At 38.9% G+C, this 18,370-nt stretch overlaps 1 long non-coding RNA gene across 1 annotated transcript; it reads right to left on the bottom strand.

Moving 5' to 3' along the window:
* Positions 1-10,744: 10,744 nt before the first annotated feature.
* Positions 10,745-15,547, bottom strand: LOC140700873 (uncharacterized). The gene is made up of 3 exons (XR_012079597.1): positions 15,477-15,547; positions 12,093-12,283; positions 10,745-11,445 (listed from the first exon to the last, which is right to left on the bottom strand). It is a non-coding gene; the product is annotated as an uncharacterized lncRNA (long non-coding RNA).
* Positions 15,548-18,370: the final 2,823 nt, after the last annotated feature.

Raw genomic sequence — 18,370 nt, 5'->3', positions numbered from 1 at the left:
CAAGGAACTCCAAGGATTACCAGCAACCACCAGAAGCCAGGAGAGAGATCTGGAACAAATTCTCCTTTGGAGCCTCATTTGCAGACACCTCAGTTTCAGACGTCTGGCCTCCAGAATTCTGAGAAAATAAATTCCTGTTGCTTTGAGCCACTAGCTTGTAGTACTCTGTTACGTCAGCCTTAGGACACTAATGAAAGTCAAATTTAGTTTAGCTTAGTTTTAGTTTTCCCTGAATCTGGATTTCGAATAGTTAATGCTTGAAATGTATATGTTCTTTGTGATGTGTGGAATGTGTGTGTGTGTATATGAGGGAGATGGAGAAGGAAAGAGGGAGCGAGCTTTGGTTTTAAGCAATTGTTTTGTTTTCATTAGCAGCCTAGGCCAGGCTTAGCCAGAATAGATAATCAGATCTGATTTTCTCTGAACGTCCCACGGGTTGAAAGGAAATCAAAGAAGCTGAAGTGAGGTGTCTTACATAAGGTGTTATTTAATACAACATATCTGATTTGAGAAATGCAGTCAGTTATTAAATTGGCTGCATGCTGTTCGGTGACCCAGACCACACCATACTCACGGGAGTGGGCATTCTACTCTAAAGTACCGGGCATTCTTACCGCCAGTTGTTCTGAAAATAAGTGAAGTGTCAGAGAATGAGCTGGAACTTGGACTCTGGGAAAGTCAGAGGTCCAGGAGACATTGTCCTCTTATCCCTGAGGATAAAATAAAGCTGAGCCCAGCCTTCTAGACTGAAGATAATGTATATTTCCTTTCATATGAGATGCGCCAGAGGCCAAACTGAAAAGGCCTTTGTACAGTTAGGCAGTGGTTTGTTTGGGAATTTTGTTCTGTGAAACCTAACAATAGCCCCTGTAGTAGTGATTTTAAGCTCTGATTATGTTGCCTCTACCTAAACATCAAGCCTTCATAACTTCTGATAAATATTACTTCCTCGTATGAGTGGTGCTGTGAAAAACTAGGTGGATCAGTGGAATGGTCAGTGGCCGTGGGGAGGGAAGGAACCCACGTCTAGCAGGTAACAGACGTAAGTGCAAGGGTATGATGGCGAAATGAGAAGACACGACCGGGCAGACTTGTTCTGGGGCATCTCTGAGGTGTTCCAGTGGAAGCCACAGAAACACATAGTGGGTTGTTGAGTCCAAAATGTTGGCATGCCGCACAATCAGAAGCCTAGCTCTAATCATCTGGGTATTCCAATCATATAACTTTATGCCATCTTTATCTGCTGAAGCTTCATTCTCACAATATCCAGTTATGTCTGGCACATGGTAGGTGCACAACAGATATGCCTTAATTAAGCTTTCTCTCTATTTTAAAGGTAGAACAAGTGAGGAATGGAAAAGATGGTAAGGTGACCGAGTTGGTGTGAGAGATGCTGATCAGTCAGTAGAAGCCTGTCTTCAAAGGTGGCCCAAATTCCGCACCTCTCTGTACATGGCTACCCCTCACTTCAAGAAATGGAATTTATTCCACTTTCTTTGGATCTGGCTGGCCTATGGCTGCTTTAACCAATAGAATGCAGTTAAAATGACATGGTAGGAGTTAGGTGACACCAGGACTTAAGAGGACTGGCAGCTTCTGCCTCCCTCCTCTTCAATGGCTCGTTCTTGGATTATCCTTTCTTGAGACTCAGCTTCTATATGCTAAGAAGCCTGATCCAAATACAGAGGCCACGTGGAAACAACTGAAGTGCTCTGATCAGCGACTCCAGATCAGCTCCCAATCAAGAGCCAGAAACAATGAATAGCCAAGCCACGCGAGTGAGCTATTTCGGATATTCTAGACCAAGGCCCCAGATGACTGCAGCCCCATCAAACATAACGTGGAGCAGAACAGCTGTTCATTTGGGTTCAGTATCCCACAGAATCACAAAAGGTAATGAATTATTATTTTTAAACCACTGAGTTGGGAGAAGGGAGGAAAAGTGATTTGTTACACAGCAGTGAGTTCCTGAAAGAAATCCTAGAATTAAGCTGGAATTGTCTTGGAATTAAGTCATCCAATGCAGAAAGAGTCTATTATTTTTTCAAATTAAATGCAAACTGATGTGTTTTTGTCAATTTTTCACTGTTCCACAGATACACAGAAAACAGACAAAAAATACTCTGAACTTGATGGAATGCTGATAATCAGATTATAATCTTTTTGCAGATCATCAAGACTACAATGACACTTCAGTCAAAAACTCTCTTGCAGACATCCGTCCATTCTTTGTATGTTATGGGACTTGAGAGGCATAATAATGCCAAAAAAATTCATTTGTAAATTTCTACTTCTTATATTTTCGAATATAAGTTTTCATTGTTTCAATTACTTAACACTGTTTAAGCTGGACTTAATTTTAAAATGTATGCAATTCAATTCAATGTAGTGTGTCAAAAATGAGAGCTCTGGGACTCAATATCTTATGACATTAATCTGAACCCGGGAAGAGTGATCTGGACATAATTTATTATTTTTACTTTTTATTTCTTCATGCCTCAAAACCCTGCCCTCTGTCTTTGATTAAGGCTGGGAATTGTTGGGAGTTTGTTGTCCATAAAATGCTCGGCAAAACAAAGGTTAGATATGTTATGGGAGCAGGGGGTGGGGAGAATTATGTGAACATTGTAACTACGTTTGCAAACTTGAGTGTCATTCATCATTGCCAAGTCAGTCACAAAGGGACAAATCTTCTTTCTCTTGTATAAAAAATACAGACTGGCGAATCAACTTAATTGCAACAACTGGATGATTTTTCAGAGACTTCAGCTGTGATTATTTCTTCCTCAAAAATTTACATTGAATGAAAATGACACCAGAGTGCCTGACTGTACAATAAGTAATAGACTCAAGAAAAATGATGACTCTCTAGAGACTATCTATTAAAGATCTATAAACATTTTATAGCAAATGAACCATTTTAAAATCATCTTTTATAAAACGCTTTCATAAGAGCCTCTGTATCTTCTTATGATTTAAATTAAACTGCCTTGGTCAAAATCAGAGATGATTACCGACACTTTTTTTCTTTGGGTATAATGTAGGAATGAAAGATCCTCTGATTCATAGCGTGATGTTAAGCAAGGTTGATTAAATCTAGTGATAATCTTTGAGTAACACCATTTAACCCTTCACTCTGTATTTACGAAGAGCAAGCCAAAATCGTGAACTGAAACATGAAATGATCAATGGTCAAATGCAGTAAAACATAAAACAAACACAGTAAAAAGTCTCATTTGATTTTCTTTACTCTACTTATTCTGAGCTATTTTTCTGGAAGCATAGTTTATCTTTCAATCTTCAGAGACTAAAATCTAATATGCAGTCTTTATATGACCCAAGAAAGGGAAAGATATGTCTGACTGTTGTTCTGTGCTTTAATTCAAATTATTTTTTTTCTATTTTTTCATATTGATGAGACAGCTAACACTAATGAGCTAAATTAAATTAGCTGGGGCATTTGTTTTTATGATTACATATAACATTTCCAACTTTTTAAATAGTTTTTGCTTTAATACTAAAAATTTGTGACCTATGAATGTCATTGATTATGCCATTTTAAATTGGGTAATGGAAAATGTGTCTGCAAGAAAATCTAGCTTTAAACAGCAATTATGTTTCTTGACATAAATGATGTGCACATGAATGTCTACTTTATTGCTATTTCTTCTAATGGTGCTTATATATTTCCCTTTGATATATTATTATAAATGCTATCTTAAAAATATACTTTTTGTATTTCATTTAAACAAAATGAAATCATTCAGTTCTCTTCTATGTGTATGATGATTTTGTAAGACCAGATATATTTTTGGCTCTTAATATTAAGAGATACACTATTTCGCACATGTATTAGATATCCATTTTCATACTCCCCAAATCATACAATTATTTAGATTTTTTTTTAAATACAAGTTTCAGAACACTATAGTCAACTACTGTAGGCAGTACCGTTACTAGTGTGCCACCAACCCAACTCCACTTCTGGAGGGTGTATGTGACTGTCGTAATCATTGAGGTACTGTATTGGTTACTTAGTGCTTAATAACAAACCATATACAACTAAAGAGATTAAAGTACCCATTCTTGGTCACAATATTTTGGATCGGGAATTTAGGCAGGACTCCTAGGGCTTAGCTCCTCTCTGCTCCATAGCTGTATTGCCAGGGCTGACCTTAACTAAGGGTGGACAATTCAAGACAACTTCACTCACATGGAAGCCACCGAACCAGTGCTGTGTTAGCACGACATGGATGGGGCTGGCTAGCATAGCTGGGTCGCTCCTTTCTTTGGTGTTGACTGGGCTTTCTCAGCTGCCTGAGATTTGGATTCTCCTTCCCTGGCCCTCTCTCTCCCCTTGGTTTCTTATATCCTAAGACCTCTCTCTTCTCTCTACTGAATATGGTAACCTGGTCTTCTTTACATAGTGACTGTGGTTCTTCTGAGTGAACACAGAAGCTATAAGCCTCTTAAATTTTGGTCTCAGAAGTCCCAGCACATCATTTCTTGCATCTATGTTAGGTAAGAAAAAAATCACAAAGCTAGCACAAATCCAAAGGATGGGAAAATACCCCCCACCTCTTGATGGCAAAGGGCCATGCTTACAGAGAGGCATGTTTTACTAGGGGATCATTTTTATCAGTCGACCAGAGCTGCACAGAACTTTTCCTCATTTCTTCTAGTTGGAACAAAATATGTTACTCTTTGGAGAAGTGTTGTCTGAACTGGTAAAATGTTTGCTATTTTGTTTTGTTTTTCTTATCTGCTTTTAGGCTATGGATTTGGTAGAAAAATCTTTCTTACATTGCCATTTTTAAGCTTCTACTTAAAGCCTGTGGAACAAAAGCAAATGTTCAATATATTTTAATTAAAATGAGGCTTTTGAAATATTATTGGAGCCTAATTTTTAAAAAATACATAGAGTTGAAAAATTCAGAAATATTCAAAAGTATTTTCTGATTTCATTTTTCTCTCTCCTGTTATGAGAGAGCAGCAAATAAAGATTTAGGAGCTTTTTCCTGTAACCCAAACTGTCGCATGTTTCCTTCTTACCTTCAGTCAAAGCATCTCTTTTCCTAGCCTTCTTTTTTAGTTTAATTCTCACAATTGTTCTAAGATTTTTATTAAAACTCAAAGTGCAAAGGAAATACAGTAATTATTTGCTATTTCCTTTCTCCATTTCATAAAAATTGATTGGTGACATGCTGTGCATCAGGTCCTGGAATTAATTCCATAAGGCACACTCCTTCACCCTGAAGAGTTTCCAGTGGGAAAACCAAACCAGCAAATACTTAATTATGATACAGAATAACTGCAACAATTATAGTAAAAGTAAATGTATTGAGCAAAAAAAAAAAAAGAGGAAAAAATAAGTGTATTGGGCAAACATTAGTGGCATGAGGATACAGGCTGGAAGTCACAGCAGAAGAGTCAACAGATAGACCCCCAGATGGCCTTCTTGGTAACCTGGGAAGAGGCATGTGTAAGCCAGGCACTGCGGAAACTGCGAGGACTGCACTTTCAACAAGAGACGTTAGTAAAGATCTGATTTAGAATTGAGGTAATAAACATAAAGAAAAGACAGATATGTAACAGATGTTTATACAGTACTAACCAGCAAAATGGCTTATACTACATATATATATATATATATATATATATATATATATATATATATCTCATTTTAAATTCTCCAATATGATTTATATTTTAACTATCCCTTTAGGCTGGTAGCATAGACTGACTCTTCTCTCTTTACTCCCAGGTTTGGAATTTGTGTCTGCACTTTTGGAATAGCTGGAGATGGTGGTTACATAAAACCAAGTCATTAAAGGAAAAGAGGGAGGTATAAGGGCCTCATTAGCAAGAAACATCTTTTTTTTGCTGTGTCTTTATTTCCTTCCAGGTTCAGCTGTGGGCACTCCACTCATTGCCTTCTTTGAGCTTCCAGAGCTACCAGGTGATGGACTTGAGTGGGGGTGGGAGTGGGGGTGGGACGGTCTCTGGTCTTCCCGCATGTATCTCTGCTGGAGTGAGCTGATACATGTCCTTGTGTTCTGCAACAGGGCAGTCTGATCAGACAGCAGCAGGGTAGCTCTTGTGCAACTGAAAGGCCTCTTAGGCTGTTTTCTCTTTCAGCTAATTCTGTAATGTTCTCAGAAAAGTAGAGGAAATTTTGCATGTTCAACCAGGCTCTTTCTCAGGATTTGACTGTATGGACTTGCCACCACGGCCGTCACAGCCATTTCTGTTTAGTCTTTGATGGGGCGGGGAAATACTCAAATTGCAGTTAGGTAATGATGCAAAAGGTCCCTGTACTCTTGGATCCCCAAATCTCTCCTGGGATTCTAGCTCCCTGAGGGTTTGGCTCCCGGAGGAGTGCTAAGCGTGCTTTCAGAGATAAATGACAGTGGCTAATGTCACTGCTCTTCACTCTGAACCTCCTCCTATCTTCTCTAGATTGAATAACCTTTAGAGTTTGTAAATAATCATCATTCTTCTGTACCTGTTGCATAGGTCCAGAGCTGCTAGGCACTTGATGCTCCAGAGAAGAGGTGTTTTACATTCAGAGAGGCTTTTCTGGTATTATCACTGCCATCTGTGCTTTGGAACCTGCAAGCTACACTGACTACTTATTTTCCTGAAATTTCTCTATATTGCTACCTTAAGGGTAGTAAAGCCAGAATGTCTTAGCTTCCTACCCAGAAAACAAGAGGGTTTTTTTTGTCAAGATCGAACAGAACTGAGGTTAGTAGGTTGTGAAGGGATGGGTAGAAATTATTTGGAAAGCCTTTTACAGTATCAGTCTGACCTAGATAGATTTCAGTGAAGAATGAGCCTGGTCACCAGGACTTGGCTGTGTTGAATGAAAGAATAAGAAATAAAGCATGACCCCAGGTAGGCTGTAGGCACCATTCATCAAAATAGACAGCAAGAGTGAAGAGCAAATTTGGGGAAATATGATGAGCTAGGCCAGATCTCAAAGTGCAATGTTTTAAGAATAATTCAGTCTGGGTTTGAGACTGTTGTCCTTTAGAATATTACTGAGCCCACCAACAAGCAGTACAGAGGTCATGTACAAGAAAAAATATTTGTCAATCCATATGGCTTTATAGGCCCAGTGATAAATGTTACCCGTGCTGTGGTTTTTTTTGGTAATTCTGAGACAAAATGTGCCCAGACAGGCAAAGAATCCCCAGGAATCTTAGCAACTATTGGAAATAGTAACAAGTTCCCCACTTTCTACTCATGGAAGGTATCTCTGGAAGAAGTGAATTTTAAGGCAATTCTGAAAAAACAAGAGTGACAAAGAAATGTTTTCACTTTCTAAATAAATACTGTGGCAGAGACTGCTAGTAATTTTTCAATATCTATTCTTCCCCTTTTCCATAGTAATATTTATGAAATTTCCTATTTTTTTTTTTTTTTAGCTAACTGCCCTGACAAAGGAACACAACTTCTAACTGCTCCACATCCCAGGCCGCGTGACTAAGTTCTAGCCAAAGAGATGAGAGGGGAGGTGTTTTGTGTTTCCTCTGATTACCATCCTTAACATACAGCTGGAATGTTCGTGACGTCCCTTCATCGTCCCTTCCTCCTTCCTGTTGGTTGGAATGTGAGGATGACAGGTAAAAAGACAGTCTTCTGGAACTAAAACTGACCTTGGGAGTGAAGGATGAACACAACGGACTAAGGCAGAGGTAGCCTAGTACCTAAGGACTTTGTGGAACAAAGTTGCTGTATCATCTTTAGCCAATTTACTCTGGTCTTTTACGTGAGAGAGAATTAACATTCTTTCTTGATTAAGCTACTGCTTTTTGGATCTCTGTTTCTCACAGCCAGAACTAATCCTCGGTGATATGTTAATTAACTGTGTCTTTTCTCAGGGTAAATTGAACTCTTGGGTTGAAAAACTAACCTGAAAAGAATGTACACATGAGTTAAGCACTATAAAACCACTGACTATGGGATCGCCGTTCCTTTCTAGAGACAGATTCTTAGTTCTGGCATGAAGTCCATTTATTTGGCAAATTATTTTATTCATCTTTTGTTAAAATAAAAGAAAACCAAGAAAATTCTTGATGTCATATTTCCATATGGTGACACCTTTCTCTTTGTTGCTGATATGTGTGTGTGTGTGTGTGTGTCTCAGAACTTGGCTCTTCAGACCCCCCTTTACTTTAATGCCTTTGCTTACATCATCTCAAACCAAATCATATCTAATGGCTTTTGATATTTCACTGGTTGATCCTTTAACATTTCTATCAACCCCTGAAATCTTTGCCATCAAAGATGACCATGTTTCATGTATCCAAATGATCTGAAACAATTGTTACTTTACCACTAGAGGAGTTTAGTTGTCTCCTTGAAAGCTTTTGGGCAATACAGTGTGATTAGTTCTGGAGTCATTGCCTTATGTTTACTGCTTCCTAGCTATTTGACTTTAGGCAAATTATTTATCAATTAAAAAAAAAACTTTTATTTTTTTCTTTAATCTAAAGTGGAATATTAATCAAAATAAAATTAAATAATCCATGTAAAGCAATTAGCCAAGGTCCTGCTAGAATAAATGCCCTACATATACCAACTGAAAAAAATGGATTTTATTTCCACTTTGCATTCCTAAAAAAATAATAAAATCTTCTATTTTCCTTTTAAGATAACATAGCTTATATTAATTCTTTTATTCATCAAATGCTTCAGACTTATGTTTCTGACTTATTTTTATGTTACTATGTAACTGACAAACCTAGCCTCCACCCACCTGTCTTCTTATTTGCTTGTTTGCATATAAAATTCACTAGTCAAATAATTGATGTATCTTACTGGCCTGACATTCTTTCTGGATTTTTGTGCCTTTCTTTTGTCCCATTATATGTTTTTATATTGTCTCTTGGCAATTGTCTAGGTAAATGATACATTACTGTTTAATTTGTTTTAATTCATTTTTCTAGGCATGTGTATGTGACTACACAGTGCTTCAAAGAAAGTCATTTAATTAAAGATAACTGATTATTTGGGTGATAACCCAAAAATAAAATAAAGGAAGAAAAAGTCAGAATAAAAATTGGAAAATAGTAGTTTTCCAAAAAGTCAGATTTCAGTGAAATCTTAGAGTCACTACTTAACCTATTTATGCTTCTGTTTCTCACTGAAAAAATAGACTTCGGAAAAAATTTTTTTTTCATAGAAATACAGTTTAGGTATTAAAGGTGAAAGGTATTCAGAAATCTTCACAGTGTCTGTCTGTGATTCAGCATAAGAAGGGAATACAGACCATTGGGAAAAGGACTGATGTACACTCAGTACATACAGCCTTCAGATCAGGACTTTGGGACGTGGAGATGCTTCTGTCGTCCCCTTCCCTTACACAGCTTCTCATACCTTTCATTTAACCTCACTGCCATCAAAACATTGGTCATTTCTTATTGTCAAATTATTGCTCCTGACCTAGATAAAGAAAATTTAATTCCACCAGTTGATGTAAAAAAAAAAAGGAAAAAGAAAAAAGAAACATTCTTTCTGCTATTACTTCATTTTTGACATATCTGTTTCCTGCCTCACCTAACAAGAGAAGTAAGCAAAATATGAAAAATCTCTGTCGGAAACTTAAAAATGGTATTAGTTGAGAGCTACTAAAGAATCCCACAGGACATCACCCGATTTGCACCTCCAAAATCTTTCCTAGTTGAGATGATAAAGTAAGTCCATTTATTAAAAATCTGCAGCATATCACATTATGCAGTATAAATCAACATAATGTGATATGATCTGACATCAAGTTAAAAAAGTGCCTTTTCTGCTTCTGCTCAGACCATATGTTCAAATTAAACTACCCACAAATGCTTAAAAAAAAGAAAAAACCCAAGCTTCTCTCAAATTAACCATCTTAACTTATGTATTGTTTGAGCAGAAAACTTTTTTTTTCTCTTGGGTACTTTATTATCAGTTATTTTACAGATAATGTTTTGATTTTTTTGCCAGGAGAGCTTTTATAAAGGAAGCACGTATGTAAACACATATATATACACACACAAAAAACTACTATCAAAAAGCAAGGTACCAACCGATACAACATTGTAACAAAAAAGTTTTTTTTTAAATGTTGAAAAAAAGCAAGGTACTATTGTATAGTGAGGAAATATAACTTATTTGGGAAATATTAAAGTTTACCTGTATTACCACATACTGCTTATAGAAAAAGGTAAATCTTCTGAGTAGTCTACCTTGTTTTGGACTTTTAATATCCAAATATGAGTCACTGAATATCTAAGTATGATTGCCTGTTCATTGTTGCTAATTTTGACCTGAATTCTGTTTACTGAGCAATCTCTAAAAACCTGCTCACCCATGGGTAAATAGAAGCTAAGCTTTTTTTTAAAAAAAAAAATTATTCCATGCAATTTATGGGAAAACAGCCAAGTTGGCAAGTTTAAACACACACACATGCACACACACAAACGCTGGAACATCTTGACTGGGTTGATGACACGACAGCATTGTAGTGTACTACCAGCTGGGAGCTGGCTGGGGTTCAGAAACGGACTCAAGACAGTGGAGCAGAATGCAAGAGGAGGCGGCTCTCCACTGGTGCGACTGCTTTGTTGAAACCAGCAAGAAGACCATTTGCTACACCAGCTTTCTCGCACTCTGCCCTTAGCTGATTTCTGTCAGCAACAGAAAAATGTGACATAAGGGGATACGCTAGCATGTGAAATGATACTGCGCAATCTGCTCAAGCTTCCATTGCAGTCCCCAGGCCTGTTTCTCATCTCGCTGTGGAGCTCCCCTAAGCTGATGCAAGCATGGAGTTCTTGTGGACTTCCAAGGGGCTCCTGCTTTTAGTAGGGGAGGTAAAAGGGGAGCAGAGGGCGGAGCCCATGAGCCACTACTACCAGTTAGCTCACTTTCATTCACTTAAAATAAAAATCAGTGAAAAGTCAAGTAAAACTCCAAAAAGAATCAAAACACCTCATTTATAAAGGTTTTGAAAGCTCAGTTTTGCCTTTTTTATGTCTCTGCACTTCTGTTTTTTTTTTTTAATCTCTTTTTAAGCTGACCCAAAGGATGCTGAAAAAGCAGGGAGCAGCCATGCATGTAGGATTTTCAGTCCAACCAGCAACATGATGCTCTCAAAATCTTGCAAGATCGCCCTTTCCCCCCCTACTTGCAGTTCAATTTTGAAAACTCCAGAATTTCCATAGTTTTGATAAAGTTCAAGTAAGCATCCTCCAGACTTCAGTATTTATCTGGATCAGTGTGAACATTGCATTTTTTTAAAACTCACCCAGCACTAATTACCTTAATATTTTGAGATAACAAATACTGATCTGTAATCTTTTCTAGGGGAGAAAAAATCCAAAGTTCCCATAAGAAGTAGCTCTTCATTAATATCCTTGAGATCCTGAAACATCAGGTATTGTGATGTCAGCACATCTGTTTATCCTGTTTGGGTAGAGAAATTATCTGGCATTACTGATACAGCAGGGGAATTTCTGAATTCCTCAGATGAGGAGAAAGTATAAATGTAATGAAAATTTTAGATGTTTTTTCCCCCATATCTTTCTCTCTTCAGTTTAAATTACAGAATTTCTGGCTATTAGGAAAGTGAAGGAAATAGTATAAATTTCTTAATAGCTAAATGAAGCCTGAAATAGACCTACAAATTTAAAAGTCTGTAACCCTAAGCATAAAGAGAAATTACTTTCCAGCATTCCTTTAGAAATGATAACTCTTTATCCAGTAATAATAATAATAATAAAGATTGGGAAAGTTTATGCTTTACTTTAATAGGTAAATGTTTTTCTTTCTTTCTATTTCTTTTTTTTAAATTTACTAATCCTTCGTGCTTGGTCAGCCATGAGCAATAAAATGTTAAAAATCTCACAAGCACATATGAATTTGTGTTTGGCATACAGTACCCCATTATATTTGTTAAAAATGTTAATTATGACTTATAAATTAAAATATGTAAGTTAAAATAAATTCTAATTGCCTTAGCTATAAAATGAATGTCCTTCATTTGAATGTTGATAAACTCTCAAGAGAGCAGCCCTGGATTTCTATACAAAGTATCAATTCAGTCAACTTACATTCAGTCCTCTTTTCATAACTTATGTCTTCTTTTTTTTTTGAAGTTATTTTCCTGGTGCAAATTCTATGCTTTAATTGACTTCCTCTTTCTGTATACATTATGAACTTTTTTCTTCTCATTTGTACTCTGTTACATTTCTCCTTGGCTATCTCAGCTCCTGGCTAGATTGCAGTCATCTGGTTCTAATTTCTTATCATTTCAGGATTCAAAATAGATATTCAGGTTAATAATAGTAGCAGTAGCAGCAGCAAGCTAGGATATATTGATTACTTATTACATATGGCACTTTGTGCTTGATGTACCACATATGTGATCTCATGTAAATCTCATAATAAATCCCACAGAGCAGTCACTGTTATCCCCATTTAAGAGATGAGTAAATTGAGGCTTAAAGAATTTAAGTAAATCCAGCAACATCACAGGGGTAGTGAATAACAACATCGGAAATGAAACTTTGGTCTCTGACTTGGACACTTAACACTCACCAACACTAAGTGATACTCCTTCCCTTATCCATGGATTTTCATCCCCAGTCTTATGAAAGGTTATTATGAAATAATGTCTGCCTAGATCATAAATGAATTGCAGTTGTGTCTTGTTTAGCCTGATCATCAAGCATAGTTTTACCATCTTGTGCTATTTCTTTTATCATCCAGACAGCCTGCACAAACAGACTGCATGTTTGCATCCCAGGATGATGCTGCCAGATCTGTGTGAGAGCTACAGACCGGACAGAAACAATAGTCCAGAAAATTTAGATATCAAAAAAAAATACTTCTTTATTTTTGCATAATTCAACTTAATTTCTAGCATGAGCTCCCATTCCTGCCTGATAGCAGAAAATCTGATCTACTTAATTCCGGTTTCTCATGGTCCAATTGGAGATTCCTCAGTCATTCTACGCTTACAACATAGTTCCATTTAGTGTTAAAATTCAGATTCAGTCTCCAATGTGTTTTCTTCTCTCTGAAGAAATTCTGAGATGATGCCATTTCAGAACTTGGACTCAGTGTAGGAGTATCATGTTTGTCTTCCTTTGTCTCATTTCTCTTCTGATTCTTCCTTCTAGTTTAACATTAGTCCACCAGGCCATCTGTTGAATAATGAAGTTGTATCAGGGATGTCTGTGGGCCTAATTTTGGCTTTCTCTTGGCAACCTGTGTTACCGTCAATTCACTGATACTTCAGCTATGTTTTCACTCCATCTTTGGGGGAGAATGTGTAAAGCACATCCTGGGATACATTCCCTTCTAACTTTTACAGCCTCCAGGAAGTCTTGCTGGCATACTTTCTCTATCAAGTGTCAATGATATCTTACTTGAAAACTTTGGGATGCCCTCACAAGAACTCATAATACCAACTTGTCCCTCATGTTTTCAAAGTGGATATGTCTTCTCCCTGAGTATGAGCTGGACTTTCTATCTTTCAAAAATAAAGAAAGGGAAAAAGGAACCTTACAGTGAAGAAACATCTCAGGTGCCCCCTAACCCAGGGACTGATGGAGGCTGAAGACCAAGGGTGAGTCATGTTGACGTTACGCACCATGCTGTGATGAGAAGGGCAACTCATCTCCAGGGTATTTTTCTCAAAACCCACGAGAAACCATCAGACAAATCCAAATCAAGGGACATTCTACAAAATACCTGGTCATTATTCCTTAAAATTGTCAAGGTCACTTTAAAAAAGAGAAAATTGAAAAACTGTCATAGATCATAGGAGACTAAAACAACACACCAACTAAGGGCAATGTGGCATCACAGACTAGATCCTGGGGAAAATGCGGAAGGTCTGTAGTGTCATCAGTAGTACTGTATCAATGTTACCTTCCTAGTTTTGACAAATGTACCATGGTTTTGTAAGTTGTTAACATTAGGAGATGATGGGCAGAGGATATAGGGAAAGTGTACTGTATCTACAACTTTTCTATTAATCAAAAATTATTACAAATGTTATAAACCAATAAACCAATGTTACCTCAAAAAAATGTTTACAAAACAGAAGAGTTCAAAAAATTGGACTATGTATACACCAGGTGTTCAAGAGGATTCAACTGATTTGTAGGAAGAAAAAAATGAGGAGATGTTCTTAGTCACAGCATGCGAGGTGGTGGTCTGCCACACACTAAGGAGAGGAGGGGAGCTCTGCCTGAGTGGGCAGGGACATCCTCACTCTTGCTGTGTGACAGTATATTATGAGGTCTTGCAGCATTTGAATGTAATCATATAGAATGTACTATCTAAATAGATTCTCTAAATATTTTTGAAAACAAGCAAATACTTTGAAGGAAAATCTTCCATATCACACAGAGAGACTTCACAAAGCTTGAGTCATCGAGTTTAGAGATGAGTTACGTACTTTTCCTTTCCAAGAATAAGCATTCCAATATTGCTGCATTTTAACAAGTCAGAACATAGTTGCTTTTCAAAGAACCTTCTTTTCTGGAGAGAACATTTTGAAGAGTGACAGCTGTAAATACATCCAGATTTAGATGAATTTGTTCCTGAAAACAAAGAGCGTTACCTATAAAAATTCTCATATCAACATGTTTAAAAAAACGTAGAATTCTAATTTTCTACTCTAATTACAAATCTTCCAAATGAATTTCTGTGATTAGCTTTGTTTAAAACTTTTAACTTCTCATCTGTGCATCCATTCTTCTCTGGAGCTCTTTGATCATCCTTATGATCACTATACTAAATTCCTTCTTGGGTAGATTCACTGTCTCCGTTTCACTTAGTTCTTCTGGGGTTTTATCTAGTTCCCTTGTCTGGGACATGTTCCTCTGTTGCCTCATCTTGTCCAAGTTGATGTTTTTTATTTTTATGTATCTGGTATGTTGGTTACATTTCCCGATGTTGGAGAAGTGACCTTTTGTAGGAGATGATCCGTGCATCTCAGCAGTGCACTCCCCTCTGGTCACGAGCTGCATGCTCAAGCGGTTCCTCCTGTGAGGGCTGCCTGTGTCCTTCTGCTGTGGTGGGCTACCTGGGTGGTCTGGTAGGCACGGTTGGACCCGGGTTTGATTGGTTGCCAGGCCCTGCCTGTGGGCAGACTGCCATGCCAGCCTGATAGGCGGGACTGGGTCACCAAGGAGTTACCTGCAGAACCCTAAGTGTCCCCAGGGCTGTTGCCTGCCCACTGGTGGGTGAAGTCAGGGTCCTGGGGTTAGTGCCGGACTATCTGGGGGTAGAGCCGGGCTCTGGAGCCTTGCTGCAGGGACCTGGGGTCCCAAAGGCGCTATCAGATCGCTGGCAGAAGAGGGGTGGGAGGAGGGCATGGGGAGCTTCCTGACAAAGTTGGGTCCAGGGTCCGGGGAGCCCTGAAGTTTGTGTTGGCAGGCAGGCAGGGCGAGCGCCCAGCTGGTCCCCAAGCAGGGGCTGACCTGCTGAGGGCGGCTGAGTCGGCCGTCTGCAGGAACGCGGTTTTCCGGAGTCCGCTGCCCGCCCCCTGGCGGGCGAGGCTGGTCCAGAGGGCAGCGCCGGTGAGCAGGGCGGGGCGGGCGCAGGGGATTCTGGGGCCGGTGCCCGCCCACTGGTGGGTGGAGCCGGGCCCTGGGCCCTGGGCCCTGCGGTGTGCGGGGGCGGCGTTCACAGGCAGCTGTGGGCTCTCGGAGGTTTTAAAAAGCCAGTCTCCTGTTGGGTGAGGCTGTGTCTCTTCCCAGTTAATCGCTTGGCCTGAGGCGTCCCAGCGCCGACACCGTAGGCTGTGGGCGGGGCCAGGCCCTGGCGCTAATTAGCTAGGGGGCGTGGCCCCCCAACGCACGCAGGCGGGTCGGCTGCCCGCGGCGTCTGTGTCCTCGGGGTGAGCTGCAGCTGCCTCCTGCCTCTCCGGGAGACTCTCCAGGAGCAGACGGTAGGTCTGGCCCGGGCTTCTCTCAAATGACTGCTTCTACTCTGGGTCGCAGAGCATGGAAGAGTTTGTGTGTGCCCTTTATAGCAAAATCTCTATTTTGCTCAGCCCTCTGATTTTCCAGAAATTAAACCCTGTTGGCTTTCAAAGGCAAACGCTCTGTGGGCTCGTCTTCCCGGTGCAGAACCCCAGCACACTCTCCCCCTCCCTCTCCCCCTCCCTCTCGGGCTGGGGAGCCCGACATGGGGCTCAGAACATCAGTCCTTTGAAAGAACCGCTGCAGTATAATTGTTTTCCTGTTTGTGGCTTGCCCACTCGAGAGTATGAGATTTGACTATATTAGGAGTCCACTTCTACCCTTCTGTGTCTTCAGGTGTAGAAGATTTTATTTGGTAGGTTCTGGTCTTTTTCACTAATGGTTGTTCTGCAGATAGTGATGGTTTTGTATGTGTCCTTGAGAGGAGGTGAGCTCAGGTTCTTTCAATCAGCGGTCTTGGTTGATCTCCTGGAAGCCAATTTTCGAAGTTAATCCCATCCTTCCCTCATCCCGACCCCGAGGTGGTTGACAGCCAGAGGGCGCCCGGGAAGCCTGGGTGGTGGCAGGGAAGGAGACGCTGCTTCCTGGGGTACTGGCTGTGTGCTGTAGGGAAGGCTGCCCAAAGGGTGTCCCTGTGATTAGCTTTGAGTATATTTTATGAAAATATAAAAATATAGCACTTTCTAACTCTTAGAAGCTCAAAACCTGGTAGCTGATTTTAACAAAATATTTACATTATTAGTGGGTGGAATTGAAACTGGGTTATAAGATTTAGTGAAATGCAGGCAACAGTCATTTCTTCTATTTGGATCTGCAAATTTTTAACCACCTGACTTCTCCGTTAATGACAGTCATTAAACCAATAAACAATGTCTTAATAAAGATAGCATAAAACCAGACCTGGAAATCATATTCTGGCATAAAAGTTTAAATCAAGTATAAATTATGAGACTGTACATTTAATCACATTGAAAACACTAAATAATTTTAATGTAATCTTAAGTTTTTAGTAACACTAATAAATGGAACAGAACATTTTCCAAACATAGTTTTATCTCATCCATTTTAATTTACTGTTTTTGTGTTTATTATATAACACAAATATATTACAATAGTAATACATTTGTCCCTTGGTATCCTCGGGGGATTGATTCCAGGACCTGTTGTGGATACCAGGATCCATGAAGTTCAAATCCCATAATTGGTCCTTCATATTTCCAGTTCTGAATGCTCGGATTCAGTCAGCCATGTGGATTATGTAGTACTGTATGTATTCATTGAAAAAGATTATTTCTCAAAAAAAATTGGTAACAACTGCCTCTCACGAGTCCTTGTTCTCTACCCTGGGCTGTGGTCTAGATCTTTCTACTCTGCTTCTTAAGCTTAAGGAGATTTGCAGGGTGGAGTGGAACATAGGCAGTGGTGAATGTTCCTTAGAAGGCTGCTGAATTTTGGAATTGTTCTAGCTCTGTGAGGAATGTCGCGAGTATTTTGATCGGGGTTGCATTGGATCTGTGGATTGCTTTGGGTAGTGTGGCCATTTTAATAGTGTTGATTCTTCCAATCCAATAGCACAAGAAATCTTTCTATTTCTTTGTGTTATTTCGGTTTTCAGAGTATAGGTAACTTCCTTGGTTAAGTTTCTTTCTAGGTATTTTGTTGTTTTTGATGTAATGGAAATGTCTCTGCCAGTTACAAAATTCTGGTTTTTGAAGTGAAAAAAAAAAAAAAAGTGAAGGGCCACAAATGGCAAAAATATCCTTTTTTATGGGTGAGTTGTATTCCATTACATATCTCCTGCATCTTCATTATCTGTTCAACGATTGATGTGCACTTCAGATGCTTCCATATCTTGGCAATTATAAATAATGTTGCTATTAATAGCAGGGTGTATGTATCTTTTTGAATTAATTCTTATTTTGTGGTTGGCTTTATTCCTTTGATAACTATGTAAGTTTAAAAAGCTAAAGCTCTAAAGGTTCTTAGAAACAATGAAGAGTACCCATATGTAAATTAAAATATGTGCAGTAAAAAAGAAAATGATCTATTAAGCCATGAAAGACATGGAAGAAACTAAAAAGACATATTACTAAATGAAAGAAACCAGTATGAAAAGGCTACAAACTGTACAATTCCAACCAAATGACATTCTGGAAAAGGCACAGCTACAGAAACAATAAAAAGGTCGTGGTTTCCAGGGGTCTGGGCAGAAGGAGGGAGGGAAGGAGGGAGGAATGAATAAATAGATGGAGCACAAGGGATTTTTAGGGCAGTGAAATTATTCTGTATGATGCTATAGTGGTGGCTACATGTCATTATGCATTTGTCAAAACCCATAGAAGGTACAACATCAAGAGTGAACCCTAATGTAAACTATGGACTTTGGTTGA

Source organism: Vicugna pacos, chromosome 13 (assembly GCF_048564905.1).
Source record: "Vicugna pacos chromosome 13, VicPac4, whole genome shotgun sequence".
NCBI lineage: Eukaryota > Metazoa > Chordata > Mammalia > Artiodactyla > Camelidae > Vicugna > Vicugna pacos.
This window is presented reverse-complemented; position numbering and strand designations above follow the sequence as displayed.